The following is a 6,273-nucleotide window of genomic DNA, read 5'->3' as shown; positions in this document are numbered from 1 at the left end:
GATTATGTTACAAAACTGGCTGAAGCCATTCCTTTAGGCAAAAATATATGTGTGCTTCCTATTGCACTGTTTTAAAATTAGGGTAGGTAGGCAGGTAGGTTTATATTTTTAAAACATTATAAATATTATAATGATTAGAATATATAATGTGCTTCAGGTACTGGACTAAACTGGCTCAATTAAAGGCAAACGGCAGTTTGGGAAATTTTTCTTTTCTTTCTCATTTTTTTCTTTTTCTGTTTTGTATTTGGGTGGAAAAAGTTATTGGGTCGTCAAAGAAAAAGATGGATAGTCAGCCGACTAGAAACAAACATTATTTTTGGCCTTACCAAATGGTGAAGAACAGACTGTAGCTAAAGCATTGATTGAAAACATCTTATCCAGATTTGGGGTACCATTACTCACCAGAGATTAAATTTTCAAAGTAATTTACTTCCAGAATTTTGTCAGATGCTGTATATTAAGAAGAAGACAAAACTACAACTGCAAGACCCCAATCAGATGGCATGGTTGAAATACCTCATCATGTAATAATGAATATGCTTTCAGCTTTTGTATGTACCTTTGGTATTGATGGCCTATTGTGAACAATTCCATCTTTAATGACCTTATTTTTAGGCCCTGTGAGAAGCAGCAATCTGAAAGTCAGAAAGATTGTATATCATTACAAACTCAAATCTTTTCTTGACAGGTTACTTCCCTTTAGTTCAATATTACTAACTATATATATATGTCTCACTTTTATGAATTGCAGCCTGGATATGTAACATTATTGATGAAATGCATTTTCCAACATAGGCAAGTGCATTAATCACTTAGTTAAACAACACTAAGGTGTGAATTACAAATGCAAACTCTCCTGCAAACTATTTATCAGAAATGCCAAACCCCACACCTGTAAAGTAAGAAGGGAAGTTTTTGAGCAGTTTGCTCACCTGTCTAGGAGACAAAAGCTGGAGGCTAAAGAAGAGTTGAGTCAGTTTATTACATCAGTTGTTGAAATAATGTGATAAATATGAGAGAGATATCTGAAATGGCTCCTAATCCATAAAAGAGGAAATATGAGTCTTCCATAACTTCAAACAATAATCAGTGAACTGCCACCCCTATTGTGATCCCACCTTCTTTACCATCAATCAGACAGCAAAGGAAAAATCAATAAGTGGACAAAAATATCCTGCTATCTCTACTCCATGTTATTCAAGGTCAAATTTGATTTCCTCAGCAATTAGTTCTAGCTCATCTGGAAGTTCTTCCAGTAACTGCAATAGTAGATCCAGATTCCATACAAAAACACCAGAACAAACTGTATCAGTAAGAGTTAGAAAACCATCAAACAATGAGAGAAATCCTTGAGCTGATGAATTGAAAAGTTTACCTGAGATAAAAAATGAAATAGTACTGGGAGAAGTAATGCATTGTTGAGAAAAGACACAGAAGATCAGGATAAAACATCTGAAGATAAAGATAAAGTAGACAAGGAAAAGAGAAGTTAGAAAATACCCATAATGATAGAAAGAATTCCCTTTTGTTTTGGGCTTAACACCATTTTGCAGCAGAAGATATACTATACAGGGTGGGTAATATAACTGGCGGAGGAAGAATCTGGTTAAACCACTGGAAGAACCAGTGGCAAGCTTGTTCACATACCAACACTGGCAAAACACAAGTTTCAAACTCATGCAAACTGAGGTGAGATAACAATGATGAAGGAAAATTGTGAGAATGTCAGGGAAGTTTTGAAAGAGAAGAATGATGTCAATGAGGGAGAAAAGAGGAAAGTTAGTGATGGGAGAATGGTAGCAAACAAGGATGTGAACAAGAGGACAGATAATATGGTATCTAGTTAGATATCTGATTGAAAGTAAGAACTGTAGAGATGCCAGAATAGTTGGTATGGATATGCAAGCCAGAGAAAAAGAATTACAGTTATTGCAAAATAGTAAAATAATGTTAAATATTGAGGGAGTTAAGATGGAAACTAGCAAAATTAACTTGTGGTAAGAGCCCGAGCCCCTCGTTGCAAAGGTAACACAATCCACTGGTCATGACTATTCAAACAATATGATTTTTGTTTTACTGTGATCTAACAGCTATGCAGCTCCTATTAAATCCCTCCCCCCATACAATAACTGGACACTATGCCTGAAACATTATTACCCAGAGAGAGGCAAAATTTGACAGAGATCCTGCATTAAGCTGAATACTATAATTTGATTGCCCTTTCATCATTTATTTGGAGAAATTTGAATTTATTAATTGAATGGGGTGATGCTTTGGACTCAAATAATAATAATAAAAAATGACCATTGACATGTATTGAAGAAACATTGTTTGGAACTGAGTGAAGGCAAACTGAGCAATTATGAGGCTACGTAATATTTAGAAATTGTTGGAAATTGGTGAAATGGCTGGATTTGGTTCGAGAAACCGTAAGGAGTAAATCATCCAGGTCACTGGACCTCCATAAGTCTACAGAATATGATACAGGTATATCTGTGCAAAGAGCTATTTAGCAAATGTATAAAAGTCTAACACATGATCTAGATGTAGATCAAAACATCTTATAGTTAATTTTACAGTAAATTTTAATTATGACTACTTACCTGCCTGATGCACATGAATAACGTCTTGCTTTCCTCAGGTAACATCTATGAACTTTTTTTTCATGTTTGTCCAAAAAGTAAATGGTTATGTAATCCCTGAAAATAACATGTAGTTAGGTTTATTACATATTCAACATATACATTATTCAACATGATGTGTATAAAATAAGTATTGAGATTTTTTGCCAAAAAGTCAAATGTTTGAAGGATATAATTTTATTGCACACACACACACACACACACACACACACACACACACATATATATATATATATATATATATATATATATATATATATATATATATATATATATATATATATATATATATATATATATATATATATATATATATATATATATAATATTTTCAAAGTTGTTTCATTACTTCAAAAATATGGTGAATATACAATATCTTGTTAAGTAATTGTATGCATGATTTCAGTTTCAATATATTTTTGTGTTGGAAACTTCCTGTCAGGAATACAAATGAAATTTTGATTTCAATTGTTACATTTTCTAACATTATAAATTAATATTACCATTGAAGGGTGAGTAAAGGTAGTTATACAGGGTGCTAAATAGATTTAATAACTGAAGAGTCATTTTACCCTTGACACCAAACTCGTAAGTCAGAACTAAAAATCTTGAGAGTCAAAACGAAAATCTTAAAAGTAATTAAATTTTGAGTCATGAGCTAGCAACTAGGATTGTTCCTTATTTATGGAGCAAACTGATGCTGAAGATGTCTTACAGCTTAGGAGATTTATTATCCTCCTCCTCAGAATGTTACTTTCTGTTTCTCTGGAGTCTGATGGTCGGAACAGATTATCATTGACAGGTCATTTCTGACGTTGAGTCAGAAAAGAAAATATACTTCCTTCAGCAATTGTGATTAATATGACCCAGTGTATGTACAATTCAATGAGAAAGGAAAAGTTGTGTATCTCGTATTTCATTGTAATATTTTTATATATATTTATTGCCTTATTATAATCTCCACAAACAAGTTTAGTCTCCTTCACTAGATCATTGACTGTTTAACACTGATGACACTGACTGTAATTAAGTTTCACACTTACCAAGCTTTCATGATTTTTCTGGTCCTAAGAATTTTTTGTAGCAATGGGAGAGATCTTATATTTCAGCATTCTGACATCAATTAAAATACAACACATATAAATTATCCTTAAATAATACTCTCAAAACATTTTGAACAATACAATAACATAATAAAGATTAAAAACATTCAAAAATCCTTATATAGTGTTATTGCAAAAACAATTGTTTGGCTGATCTCTCATTTTTATGTCAGCCAAGTTTTACTGACAGGTTTTAAAGCCATGACCACCTTTGGTCCTTGTATGACTTATAGCTCCGTCATAAAACATGTCACATTTGACCTTAAAATCTCCAAATTACAATAGCAAGGTAATCGATTAACAGCTTGTTGTGTACACATGCTGCCTTCACAATTTGGATATTTATCCACACATCTTTGCACTGGTGTAAGGTCACCAGTCTCCAGTAGATTGGTTCCACTGGTTTCTGCAAAATGAGTACTCACTAATTTTGTGGTCTTAATTAATAATATTAGTAAAAATCTTGAATATTTTTCAAAATCAGTAGAGTATATTTCGAGTATAGAACATTATATGCGGTAGATGGCCTTTAAAACTATTTTTTACTACTGCTCGTAGAATCATATGTCTCTGAATGTGCAATTAAATAAATGCAGATATTTTAGCAACGTTAACCCAGTCAAGTCATAATTCATTCCATACTCCTCAAGCTATCATAATTGTCAAAGAGTTAACAAAACAATCTAACCTTCACTCAGTTATGTCCATCGGATCATGACACCAGTGACGTGTTATCCAGTTCATATTGATTCTGATTCTGAATGGGTTTGATATTATCGGCTGATAACGTGTAAACATTAGTACTGGTAAGACTCTAACAAATTATGATCACTGATGCATTCAATTTGTAATGCAGAGCATCTTCTGCAAAGGAAATTTACCACAGGCAATTCAAGAGTAATTAAGACTGATGCTCCATCCCAAATCAACATGTATTATACAAATCTTTAATTTACATAATTTACAATATCTTTTTGTCCACCAACTGGGGACCAATTCCTAATGGTTGGGGGAAGGGGAGATGCTATGACAGTCTCTCATTCTTATCATACTAAAAGGCTAATTGTAATGCACAATTCAGAAAAGGTGCATTCAAGATGATACTAATATTGTGAATAAATAGCTAAAAATAATGTTGACAGTAATGGTCCATTGTATTTAGTTAAGTATCCTGCAGCAGAACTTAGCAGTGAGTGTGTCCAAAAATAACTTATAATAAAAAGTAATTCCATACCTTTCTGTGGACAGATTTGGATGCAGTGTACAGAGGTATGGAGTCTCCATGTTGTGAAATTTAAATGCCAATTATACAGTACTTATGAATAATCCATTAATGGCACAGAGAAGTGGATTTTGCATGAAACTTGGAGAAAGTGAACAGATCTGTTTTCTGCTTATACTGTTTGCAAATAAAGTATATTCTTAAGTTCTGAACTACCATGATAGTAGTTCCTAAATAAAGGTAGAATCTTAGAATTTTCCCTTATTCAGAGCATACATATCTAAGTTTGCAATTTCTGGCAATATCACACTGCCTTAATCAGCGACAACTGTTGATCACGTGACTTATAATAATCATGAATTATCTTGAGCAAGGAAGTGACCTTCTCCGATGATTTTCAATGTACTATGGTAATAATAATAAATCATGACACACTTTTTTTGTCCTAATTATGGTGATCCTCAAAATGAACAGTACGAACGAAATGTTTTCATATTCCTGTCTGTTTGTCATCTATCTACTCAACGATCAGAAACCTGTCACTGTCACGCCAACTTGAATACAGCATGTGTCAACAATGTTTTTTTTTGTATCACATGACTGCCACACTGACAGGCACTTTTTAACATCTGGGTATTTTCAGAGCATAGTTATGATCGCTGAGGTAAAAACAACTGCCATTATCTCAGCTGACCTGAGCAGGATGTGGGAGGAATTTATACAAAATTTTAAGATAATCCAGAGATTTGCAGTATTGGTGGAGGCACAAACCATCATATGCAATTTTTTTTCTTCAAGTTTCCTGATGTAGAAAAGGACCAAGATAGAAGGGCTCATTGGATATGTTTGTGTGGCCACCAAAGTCATGATGGACCAGAATGGATTCCAATGGGAAAATATTTCTATGCATGTAGTCAGCACGTTTGTCTCCACTCAATTAAGCTTAAATGGCAAGCGAGAGTTGAAAGAACGGTGTGTTTATGGTTTATATTTATGTGAAATACCCTTTATTAACTAAATGGTGGGAAATCACTGTATGTTATTTATTGAAATGGTCTAAAATAGTGTAGATAAAATTTCACAGTACATTCTGCCGTGGTCAGTGTGACACGTAACAATAAAGACTGATGTATGGGCTAGTCTTGCAAAAAGTTTGGTAGCTAGCAACAGTTTAGTGGATTTTAATTATGACCCACTTGCTCAACGATCAAAGACAAACATAGAGCGATGTTAATGCAAGGTCAATAGCCAGGGATGGTGCTGGGCTTAGCTAATGTTGCAAATTGTGATATTTTTACTTATT

At 33.4% G+C, this 6,273-nt stretch overlaps 1 long non-coding RNA gene across 1 annotated transcript in view; it reads right to left on the bottom strand.

The window, feature by feature from the left end:
- Positions 1-544: 544 nt before the first annotated feature.
- LOC149792953 (uncharacterized) overlaps positions 545-6,273 on the bottom strand; it is a 68,924-nt gene continuing 63,195 nt past the window's right edge. The window contains exons 2-3 of the long non-coding RNA XR_016422532.1: positions 2,607-2,702; positions 545-638 (exon numbers count right to left, since the gene is read on the bottom strand). This is a non-coding gene — a long non-coding RNA (uncharacterized LOC149792953). The remainder of the gene's footprint in view (positions 639-2,606; positions 2,703-6,273) is intronic.

This window comes from Sinohyriopsis cumingii, chromosome 8, assembly GCF_028554795.1.
Source record: "Sinohyriopsis cumingii isolate HCF-2022 chromosome 8, ASM2855479v2, whole genome shotgun sequence".
NCBI classification, from domain to species: Eukaryota; Metazoa; Mollusca; class Bivalvia; order Unionida; family Unionidae; genus Sinohyriopsis; species Sinohyriopsis cumingii.
Note: the sequence above shows the minus strand (reverse complement) of the source record. Positions and strands in the feature narration are given on the sequence as shown.